Source organism: Saccostrea cucullata, unplaced genomic scaffold (genome assembly GCF_032062105.1).
Source record: "Saccostrea cucullata isolate Sc308-1 unplaced genomic scaffold, CSIRO_AGI_Scuc_v1 ctg699, whole genome shotgun sequence".
NCBI lineage: Eukaryota > Metazoa > Mollusca > Bivalvia > Ostreida > Ostreidae > Saccostrea > Saccostrea cuccullata.
In genome coordinates this window covers 296,810-309,516 of record NW_026929109.1, presented here as the reverse complement: position 1 = coordinate 309,516, position 12,707 = coordinate 296,810, and the positions used below count along the sequence as shown (strand labels likewise).

At 30.3% G+C, this 12,707-nt stretch overlaps 1 pseudogene; it reads right to left on the bottom strand.

Moving 5' to 3' along the window:
• Positions 1-661: 661 nt before the first annotated feature.
• Positions 662-12,425, bottom strand: LOC134279795 (carbohydrate sulfotransferase 15-like; annotated as a pseudogene).
• Positions 12,426-12,707: the final 282 nt, after the last annotated feature.

Below are 12,707 nucleotides of genomic sequence, written 5' to 3'. Positions count from 1 at the left end.
GCTGTATATATATATTCAATCTAGCTGTAATCAGCGCATGTTACGCCGACTTTTTGCATTAATTGTGTTCTTCTGTATGAAATAATTCAATTTTAACAACAAAATTTATAACACAAGTCTGTTTAACGCTGAAATTAAGTACAAAATGATCGAAGCGTATTAACTTGTCGCCATCTTGGACTAGGGTAACGCACTTTACCCTAGGCCGTTTCTACACAATGGAAGGGTGGACATGTTGCAAAATTCCATGTCAAAGAAATATCACAAATATCCGCTATGTCACACAAAGCAAGGAAGATGCAGAATTTGTCCAAAATCTTGAACAAGAAAAGAAGAAAACACTTCCTGTGGTCTTCAACTCGACGATACTATCGACGACGTATTGTCAATTAACAATGGTAATTTCCATTCTTATGTCGATACGATATCCCGATGACTTTGAAATAAATGAAAGTTCAAGAAATCAATCATTAGTGGACAATGCATGTATGCCCATGTATGTGATATGAAACGTTGTATATACCAAGTATCATAGAATTGGTAGGTACATATAGATTAAAGATCAAAGTCCACCTCGCAATAAATACGAAGACATTAAACATATCAACCAATAAGTAATCCAAACCCTCCCAGGGAAAAGATAAATGAATTTCTTTTATGATTAAATCTGGAATTATAAAACTCAAAGAGAAGCAAAAAGGGATATTATTCAGAGTTATGAAAAGTAATGTTTAAGAATATACTATTGTATGTCTTTATTCTTTTTGTAAAAGTCTGAAATTTACATGGGTTCGTAGACTTTTTAATGATACTTGTCCGTCGAGTTGGAACGATTTGCTAAAAAGCATGTGTTGTGATGTTTTGTAAAATATCATGAAAAATCTATTTTCATGATAATATCCATTTCAATACGGCCATTAAACTCTCAGAGAGATTAGGCATCATGTTTTATTTCATAATATACTTTATAAAATTGTGTTACATTTTCATTATTATTAACAATAACACTGCTTTTTGATCGCCATAAAAATCTTTCATCATTCAATATTTTGTATAATTCTTGTATATCAGAACGATAAAGATTTTCTAATATTTTTCTTGTATTGGGGTACATGGGCGGTTTTCCAATCTTGTCTTTGGTAACATAAACTCTTTCTGATATCGTAATATTCAGTTTTTCTAATTCATCATCAGTCATATCACCTGAAAAAATAACATATAAAATGAGAATAAAAACCTCTAAAATACTTAAAAGACATGTAAAATTACTGTTATGATCAATATATTTTTATACCAAAATATGAAGGGCAAATGATGATGAAAAATTCAATGTTGAAAATATTTCTGGTGTTGAAACAAAAAATGCATTAAACAAACTTTTAAATTATAATACTTACGTAATTCCAGAAATTTAAATACTTTTTTGACAACAGAGGACACGTTAGATGAGTAGTCTTCTGTACGTAGAATTAACATCTGATCACGTGGAAATACTGACAGCCATTCTCGTAGATAAACGGCGTAAAATCCTAAATGTATTCTCGTCTGAAAATATAAAAAAAAATATTGAAAGGCAATTTTATCATTTTACATCTTTTGCCAAAAATCTGTTACAGACTTACGAACCTTAAACGTAATTTGTTGAATGTGACCTATAAAATAATAATACGAAGAAGGATATGGAGATAACGAACAGTATTCAATCTCAAAGTCCATAAAACAATACAAATTAAGAGCAGAGCAAACACGGACCCCCGAAACATCAGAGGTGTGATCAGGTGCCACAGAGGAGTGAGCATCCCCTGCCGACCGGTCACACCCGCCGTGTGCTCCTTGTCATGATCAGGAAATAACGGAAAAAATCTGTTGTCAATTCATTGTATAAATAATGGGCTAACAATTGGTATGAAAAACGTCAGTCAGCATTTGATTCAATGATAAATTGTATTTGCTGACAAGGCCATTGTATCGACCATAGAACTTACAAAATGATGACTTTAAACGAGACTGTTGATATTCTTGTTTCATCAACTTGCTTGTTAATAACTGACCTCGTCTTAGAAACTGTTCATACGTAGAACATGCTCTTGCGTATGGAATCAACTGAGATATATATATATATATATATATATATATATATATATATATATATATATATATATATATATATATATATATATATATATATATATATATACTCCGTATGCAGGTGATGAAGGTATATTGCTGCATAAGTAAGAAAAGTTGACGATACATAGAAAAGTTAAAGTCATCACGTTTATCATATAGTTTGGTTGTTAGATTACCATTAGCTCTTTTTCAAGTAAAATATCCAAGTATGAAACAGAAGTGTCAGACTCTGTGGTATCTTTTATCTCAAGCTCACCAGGATATATCGTATCGACGTAGGAATGGAAATTACCATTGTTAATTGACAATACGTCGTCGATATATCTAAATGTCGAGTTGAAGGCCACAGCAAGTGTTTTCTTCTTTTCACGCATAAGATTTTGCATAAATTCTGCTTCATATGAATATAAAAATAAGTCTGCTAATAACGGAGCGCAATTTGTACCCATGGGAATTCCAATAGATTGTTGGAATACCTGGTCTGTCTCCAAAAACCACATATATATTGTCAATAAGAAACTCAAGCATCTTCTTGATGTCAACTTCAGAGTACTTATGTGTGCAATCAGAATCTGTTTTAACAAAATAATTTTGCAAATGACCAATGACGAGGTAAGTAAATTTACGAGTTCCATTTTTATTGAAGAAGCAGCTGTCAATGATATCAAAAAGCCTGGATTTTAATTTGTCGTGGGGAATTGTTGTGTATAAAGTTGAAAAGTCGTAAGTTTTTAAGCTGTTGGTTTTTGTAAAGTCTTGTGATTAATTAGACGTAGATATAGTTATTTCACTTATTTGCGTTCAAATAAAAATTTTCACAAGATTTTGAGCATGAATACTTGAATAATTATAACCTCACGTTTTATAGTTAACATGATCTTAAATTATGTCTTTTTTTGTGGAGCCGGTAAATATATCGAATATTGTTTCAAATTTTTGATATGTTTGAAACGCCATTGTTTAAATTGTGTAATTTGCAGAAAAGTCATATAAAGTTACAAATAGAAATGTTTTCTTAATTCTAATTAACAGAAATTATCAAAAATATGCAATATATACATGACTTTAAATGTTTTGCACTATATCAAAGTAAGATTCAAACATTAATGCGTGATGCATTGAATTAAATAAAACGTGTTAATTATAAGGTTCTTTGGAGGTTATATTGAAGCTTTAGCTTGAGAACTATTTTGAAAAGTTATATTGCTATTGCAATACTTCTTATCATTGCTATTTTGAAGTATTTCCCCTAAATACATTATATGATAAAACATGCATCAAGTTATGGACCTAAAGAGTGATTATCGATACATACTCGTATATACATAATTGTGTATTTTTCTACACGGTAAACTGAGGGAACCGGGGTAATAGCTGTTGTTGAAAAGTCTTTACTGTAAACCCTTACTTCTATAATCTTTATATTGAACTGTCATAAAAACCCTACAAATCTCCCTAGAAATTCTATTGTGCTTTTCAATCCATGTTTTATTTTTCCTCTTATTAAAGACAATTCAAACAAAGTATACTAGACTCTTAAATATAAATTATTTTTGGTAATAAATCTTATTAAAATGATTACACCAGGTAAAACGCACAGTAGTCCGTAAATAATATAATGAATTAATACCTTCAACTTTTAAAATTTTTACACTTCTAAAGTAATGAAAAGCATGCATATTTATTTTAGGACTTTAATAATAATTTTTACGCATCTGTCGTTGATAACATCGTTAAAAGTATACAGTTTCTTGTATCTCTATCCCTAAATTGTCGAGTATGACGTCATAGCAATATGGCGCCAAAATAGGATTGAAATATGCAAATGGACGTGTTTTAATTTGATACTTAAATTTTGCTTTATATATTTAATTTAAAATACATTTTGTAAGGAGAAAAGATAAGGTTTTGGTAGAGCCATTTTGATGGACCTGGCCATGTGTTTCTGTCTTCTTTTTTTTTAAGATTTTAATTTTTTTATGAACTTAAGAGATCCAAATTAGATAGGGTAGGTCGAAATCATTTATGTTCACTGGAATGTTAAAAGTACATGTATTAAACATGCACTGAAATGAGATTTGGGAGAGTTTCCCACGTAGAAAGAGAATTGTGAGTATCAAGTTAAATTTAGCCAGAACAAGCTCTTCCCTACACAAAGGTTACTCAGAAAATACACGTAGCAGGCCAAGAGGGTTATAAAGTGAGCAACATTTGTAAACAAATGCTTTTTGATTATAGAAGTGTTGAAGACATAAAAAAGTTTTTATTAAATTACATCTCCAAATCAAGTCAATTTTCTGTTATGCAAATCTGGAAGATTAGTGAAACTGAGTTGGTTGAACATGAATAGTAAATGAATTAAAACAACAGACACAAGTTTACTTTTTGATTAACCAACAATGATTAAATGAATGATGTTGAGTGGAAAATAGTTTAAGTAGCCATAGTTAATTACTTACTTTTCGCTTAACTAAGGCTGCATTAATATTAAAATCAAACAAACAACTCCTCAAACTTCTTCGTGTGCGACATCTCTTAAGAACATTAATCGCTTCTAACACAGCAAGATGAAAGGTGGTTTGATTCTTGATCCGCTCTCCATTGTCAATAAAATAGTAGTCTGAATACAGTCTTAAAGAAATTAAATGACATTAGAATGTTTAAAGGTGCATAGACATAGATGTTAATTTTGTAAAAGTGCAAGGATGTATCAATGAAACCCGTTAAAAAATTTAAGTTTTAATAACTTTTAGATGAAATAAGATTTTTAATATGTTTTCCTGTAAAATGCTATTTATATAAGTCGTGATATTATACAGAAAATATTAACTTCAAATCTGTTTCTATGCACCTTTAAGACTTTCTAGTTTCAAAAACTAGAAGATGAAAATATTAAGCATATCTGTGTGGTAAATATGTATTTGTTCAATATGTTGGCTTGTATTATTGAAATGTTGGATATTTTCCTTTAAAAAATCCGAAAATCTTAAAAATCAACTACTCATGTGTTATTCTGGGTTGTTTTTCTTTTACCTATCTACAGGATTTCTGAGTATAACTATAAGTTTAACGTCAGGATTTATGTGTTTTATAAGGTGTGGAGTTAAATATCGGGGTTCGGCTAGTCCCCTGTTCTGTGGTATCATTTTCCATCACCGGAAATCCCACATATCCATCGGAGTTCCGTCCCCTGGAAAAAATCAAAATAACTATGAGCATAGGATCCTTTACCATTAAACTTAGAGCAGCTCAATTTTGATCCTCAAAATTACAGTGAAAAGTGAGGACCTCAGAAGTGAAGCTGTCCAAGTTTTATAGCCCTGAAGCCAGACTTCATTTTATGACAAAATTTTAATATCTATAATACATTACGTTAATTGTAGCTTTTATTATTATTCTTTATTCATTGAATGACCGAATAAATTCCATAAAAATTATACAAGTTAAAAATCAAGTATTCCAGTTCATTTATTTTGTAAAAAAGAAGAAAGGAAGACAGATAAAAAAAAATAACAAACCTATCCTTAAATGCCAACTCACCCGTGATGAGCATTGTCTTGCCATCTTTTTGTGTAGCGTTACTCAACAAAGCAGCCGTGTTACTAAAATAATTAACGTAGTCTGAGAAATATGATTTCCTTGTGTTCGCTGACCATAACCAATAACCTATGAATAATAGTATAAATATACCTTTCTAAAAATCAAGTAAATTTACTTATAATTCTGCCAATGAAAACTACATGTAATCGTGAACATTTTCTAAATTATTACTGTATATTTAAATATCATTAAACTAGGAGATCAGAAAAAATCTTTGTGAATGATAATTATCAAGAACACACACTGGAAGAGTACTTGTCGACGGTTTTGATAATTTCTATAATCGATTTGAATCCTACGCATGAATGATTAAATTCTGAAAATTTGCCCAATCAAAATTTGAAAAATAAAATTGCCCAATCCATTCACTTTTACTCCTGTGAATAAAATATTGTTTAAAGAAACTGAAAAAAAATTAAACGAACCATATCGTTTCCAGGACCACCACATGGTTTCTTTGTTGTTGGTGTTCACCACTACATCCGGGTGTCGCGATATTCGGGTAAAGAGGTCAGTCGTGCCACATTTATCCATTCCTATCACTTGAAAGTATGGAAGGCATTTCAATTTTCCGCTTACGGACTTCCAGCATGGGTTTTTATGAGAGGTCGAAAAATTAAATTGCGACTGGAAAAAATAGTTTGGTGTTTAGAAACGTATGGCTAGAACAAGAAAACATTAATAAAATACATGTATCCTTAAAGATATCCGATCCTTAGCCAGGAAGGATAACTCTAAAAATTAATATTTAATTTGAAATGCATTAAAATGAAGCTTAAAAATGAAACCTTTTCATGCAACAATTTTCATTTTATTCATCTTTATAAGATTCGAGGTCTTTGGAAGTCGTAGAAAAAGTCTTATAAAAGTTTACACTTGTACCCTATAAAAGGAGAAAAATAAATACAGTTTTAGAGAAATAAGATTTTCTTGAATCCAGCCTTAGATACCAATGCTTATTAGCATGATATAAAATGAGTAGTGATTTGTGATTTGCAATGATAGCAAATGCCTTTTCAATATTTGTACTATAGAATAAATAACGGAAATAGTAGACAAAAATACCAAATAAGTAAAAAAAAAAATCATGACAATTTCTCTGAATGCCTGGATACCTATCATTTTTTAACCTAAAATATATTTGTTGGTCAATTTGCAATTAGAAAAGGCATTGCTGATATTCCAATTCGCTTTTTCTGCAGAAATGTTAGGGATTTGACACTTTTCCCTATATAATATGATTAACTTTAATCTTTGACTTTAAAGAAATACTGTGGATAAATTTACATAACTTTGTGGATTCAGAGATAAAACAAGATGAAAAACCATATTTTTTAACAGTCATTTTCAATGAAAAATTAAGAACACCAGTATTGAAATTTCTGGGGTTTTTATGGAGTTTTTTCCATATTAGACAAAGAAAATGTATCTAGATTGCCTACAGTTTTTCAGAAAATGGTTATTTGTATGTTCTTAGTCTCTACTTTAAAATGATGTTAAATTTAAGATATATATCGGGATTACTTTTCATGTGATTTCAAATTGAATTCCATGAAAATACTTTATTTTCTACATTATTCTAGTAGAGCCGTAAAGGACGGGAAAAAGAAACTTGAAAGTGATTATGACGTCATAATGGATTTAGCACTGAAAAGTGATTCTAAAGTCATTTTCTAGGTCTTGACCTTAATTCTTAAAATTCCAATGCACTATACTATTAATTTGTAAAAAATCAAAACAGAATATAACCACTAAGAAATATAACATCGATGAAAACGATATGAAACATGAAACTCTTCAACAATTTCAACATTTCGAAAGCCCGCGCTATTGAAAATAGTTCGCTTACAATATGCTTTCAACAGCGCTTGTGCACAAATTGTTATATCACGGTTATACCAAAAACGCAAATACCTAATTTCTCTTTCAGTTTAATTCTCAAGCAAAAATATTGATCATTAACTTTTTCAACGATTTGGATGTTAGAAATGAATATCGTCTCGCAATGGGACTATTTTGTTTATCGGAAGCGTCTCTGCTCTGCAACGCTGTTTGGTTTTTTGTTGACTGTGCTATTTATAGTAACACGGGATTTTGCTTTCAGCAAAGCCAGGCTAAAAATCAAATCAAAATGGGGGTCAATAAGCGTCTTTTGGCGCTACAGTCATTAAATATGACCTTTTTGCACTGAAATCTCCGTCTTAATCAAAATTTAGATTTTTAACATTTTCCCTCCATAATTTTGATCCAAATAAAGGATGGAACAAAATAAACTATAAGTCTATTTACAAAAAGACACTTAAAAATCGTATCTAAGAAACGTTTCAAATTCCTTCGCATAATCAATTATTTGACCTTTCTGCACTCACAAAATGTGATTTTTCTGGCATTGAAAATTGAATAAGCAAGAAATTTATTTTAAAGTCTTAAAGTTTTGCAGAATACATAGTATAAGCAGATAGGTCAAAGTTATCATAAATATCCAGAAAAGGACATCAAAAGTGGGGGTATATGATGTAATTTTTTTTAGATATTACATGTACTAATAATATGTCAGTTTTATGTTAAAATTGGCTCAATTTTGTCCTGGACTTTCAGAATATATTAACTATATTTGTCATAATTCGTCGAAAAAAAATCATAAGAAATAAATTTAAAAGATATTTCAGAACAAGCATGACACATTTCACTGCAAAAAACAGCTTTGTGTGTGACCAGCATAGAAAATTAGAAATATAGGAATCTAAAATTAACAGTACTTTATATACAATGTAATTCAAACGGGAAAAATTGATAATTTCATCTAAAAATCCTTCCCCCCACAAAATATAGTTCCTGGCTTAATTCTCCTTGAATGGAATTTAATTGCGGTTTTAGCAATGGATATATTTTGATTTGCATTTTAGAACTAAATTCACTGTTAAAACTTAAAAATGGTGCAGAGTTTTAGAAATAAAGGTCCAGACCGAAACCGACTCAAAAGCACAGGATCGAACGTCCTTAAACCTTTGTTTCACATTTTGAGACATCTCAGAAAGCTTGACTTGTTTTGATGAATTTGTAGGATAACAAAAACTTTTAAAGACAAACTTGAAAACTTCAAAAATCGATAATTCCTCAACAAGCCTTTACATTGACTATGATGTTGTAAATTTTGAATGTACGTGTTTACTTGGTGATAGCAAATAGTAGTTTACAACAAGACAACTATAATTTTTGCTACATTGAAGTAATTTTAAAAAATACAAGAGCATAAGAGCAGAATTTTTAGAAGACTGAATAAATTGGGATGATATTTCAAAAAATGATTTATAAAACGATGTATAACTGTTGCGGATTTTACTAATCATAATCAAAATATATGCATGCATAAAGAAATCCAAACAAATTCATTCTTCGTAGATATAATTTTATCTTGTAAAGAAATGAAAAGAGAAATGAATACCATGCACAGAATGTCGTCAATAACTGGTTTTGGTCGACCTTTTGGACACAGGATATTATTCTTTTCCTTTACTGGCGAGGGAATTGTAATTATTACTTTTGCAAAAGTGGGTGTCGTCTGCATCACTTTTGTTTGATCCTTCATGTATAGTTCCAAAGAAATCAGCAACAAAGTACAGGTAACGCATGCGCAGAACTGTATGCATCTGATTTTCGACATCTTTCTGAATCCAAGTATCTGAAAGATTTTTTTTTTAATTCGCTTGTGAAGAAAAGTTAATAATGCTTTGAGGTTTTTTTCTTAGAAGACCACTTTGAATTAATTTTTTGTAAATGAAAAAAGGTAAAGTTGACGGACAGCGATCGATTAAACAATCCTACAAGTAATACAAATCTGTAAGCTGGACATGAAGTACAAAACCCAGAAAATTCAAGAGATGGTATCTATGTCTAGGTGTAAGCATTCATTTGGACTTAGAGTTTGCTAAGATCACGGTGAACATTTAAGTAAGCTTTCTGAAATATAGAGCTGGTGTTCGAACCATTTTTTTTGGAAGTATAAAAGAAACATCTCTTCATTGCCTTTCATTATTTGTTCTCAAAAATTGACACAATGACTCACTCTATTTAAAAATGTAGTTTATAGCATCCGATTTATGTCAGTTTTATTTTTAAATAAAGGGTGATGCCATTTTGTTTTGTTAATGAAATGTATAGAGATAACAAGCGGTATTCAAGCTCAAAAGTCAATTAGACAATACAAAATAGGAGAAGAGCAAAGAAAAAGATATCAGTGGTGGGATCAGGAGCCACGAAGGATTTAGCATCCCTTCCCTACCGGTCACACTCGCCGTGTGCTTCTTGTCATGATCGGTAAATAACGGGAAATTCCGTCGACAATTCAGTGTGTATGCAATGGCCTAACAATTAGTAAGAAAAAAGTCAGTCAGCATTTGACTGAATTATAAATTGTATTTGCTGACAAAGTCATTATATCAACCAAAGAACTTACGACATGATGACTTTAAATGAAACTGCTGATATTCTTCACTTGTTTCATCAACTTGTTTGTCAATAACTTACCTCGTAAAATAAATGTTTAGCTGCACAGAATTTAATTCTTCACGGTTTTGCGATTTTAAATGACAAAAACTTGTATAGATTAATAAGTATGATGCAGAAAAGTTGAATTTTGAACGGCAAGAAAGAGTACAAATTCTTTTAAATATTTTAGATATTTATCACTCACAGTATTAACAACTAAAATACTAGTTAGTTAACAATACTTACCAATCCAGGCATCCATATTTTTTTTTGGTATCATATGTCCTTAACAAACGTAACTCAAATAGGTGAACAAATCCCTATCCTACCCGATCAACAATGGTCTTCACTCCATGTAAATCAAGTACATACTATTGATATATCCAAAAAAGATCTTACCAAGGACTCCTTGTCAGTGGTGCCGAAAGCTTTCGTTTTTCCGGTTTAATGGAGGATGCATATTGATCTTTCAGAGGAGGGGTAGGAAGAAATCTAAATAAAATACCAATTTACGCAGGTATTGAACGTTGGCAGCATTCAGTCAAGTAAATTATAACCTAAGCAATTATTTTCTAAAAGAATAAAAATACATTTATAGCAAATAACATGTTACGTTCCTGTATTGTTGCCATTTGTTGATTCTTCCCTCATCTAATCTTAATTCACATATAACCTAAACCATCATTATCAACAAATATCAAGTAGATATAAAACCATTTTAGATTTTAAAAAATATTTATCAGAACAAAAAAAAATACATTCAGTTAAGTTATTCATTCATTAGGATTTTTTCATGTAGATCAGTTTTTCAAATGACCCCATTTTTATGAATAATTCAAAGTTGATTCGAAGAACACAATGTATTTCATGAATCTTATTATTTTATAGCAACAATTTTACGTACATTTCACAGATGTATATCTTTTACATTTTTTTACTTAAAAAAAAGTATAAAACTTAATGACAAATCGTCAAAATGAAAGGAAAATAATTATTCCAATTTTAAGGATACATGTACGTATAACGTTCAACATAATCAGTCATATAACATTCATACATGTACAAATTAATACAGTTGCTAAGTGTGAATAATGTAAAAGAATTATGTAATTTAGGGAAGTTTATCTATAAAGCCCTCGCGCTTAGAAATGATTCAATCATGTAATGGTGTGTCGTTTGCTGATTTGTTACTTTTACATGTACTTTGCTTTGATCTCATGTCATTCTCCATATGAACTGTAAAGACTGTTAATACGAGTTTGTATGTATATATGTGCATGTTCCATAAGGATTTACAAGGACTGACCGGCCATTTTCGATTATTTCCTTTGTTTATATATTGTATTAATGCTATAAGACGTATGTCTTTTGCAATAAAGAAATTGAATTGAAAAAAATAAATGTAGATTTACCAGGAATCGTACAGCAATAGATGAAATCAACCCTACAACATTTACAGATGAACAAATTGCACATAATAGATTGATCTAAATTATCGTAAATTTTTAATTTGAACATGTTTTCTTGAAGCGTAGATTTTCTTGTGAATGTGGATTTGTGGATTTAATGAAGGGGAATGTAAATCAAAAAGACGGAACATAAATAAATAATGTATTGTCTTCTTAACGTAAATATTCTGGCAGGCTAATTATGCTTGTAAGGTTATAAGAGGACATTCATTAGATAGGTATTTAGATAACACATTCGCCTTGGAATAAAATAAGGTTTTCTAAAAACGCCGTGCTCTGAAATTTTAATTAACGTTATCATAATTTTCGGCTTAAAAGGTAAAAATTTGTTTTGTATTTTTAAAAACAAAAAAATTATATGTTAAAACTCAATCAAACATATCGGCCTGTTTAGTCATGTCAATGATTCAAGTTATATAAAATAGATTTTTAAATGCAGAAATATTTGTATTTTTCTTTATATAATTCATTTCAAATTGTTCAGCTTTTTAAGTGGCCCAATATAAGTCCGTTTCAGTCCATTTAGCCAGCTTAGATGTTCATATTTTGGACAATATAACAGACTCTAAACGAAGAAAATGACAAAAACCAAACATCCCGACCTCTATCACACCCCTTTTGAATAAAGTCTAAGAAAGTTATATTCTTAATAATCATCGATAAAAAATAAGAAATATATAAAAACTTACGTGTCGATAATTATTCCATTATGAAGAGATGATAAAGTCGACATTAATCCGCAATGTAGTGCACATCTCCACGCGAGAATTTGGCCTCCGGGCACATAGTATAGGGCGAATGTGATGACAATACGACGCGCTGACATACATCAATTAGCACGAAATTCAAAGATTTCATAACCTTTACTGTACACGTGTGAGTCTTGCATTATTTTTTTTTAATTTTCCCCTTTCATTTTAAAATGTTTTTCGATGGATAAACTTTTTTTTTATTATAATACTGGGCAGTATATCAAATATATATATTTAATGTCAATTTGTAAGCTGTTAAAAATTTTGC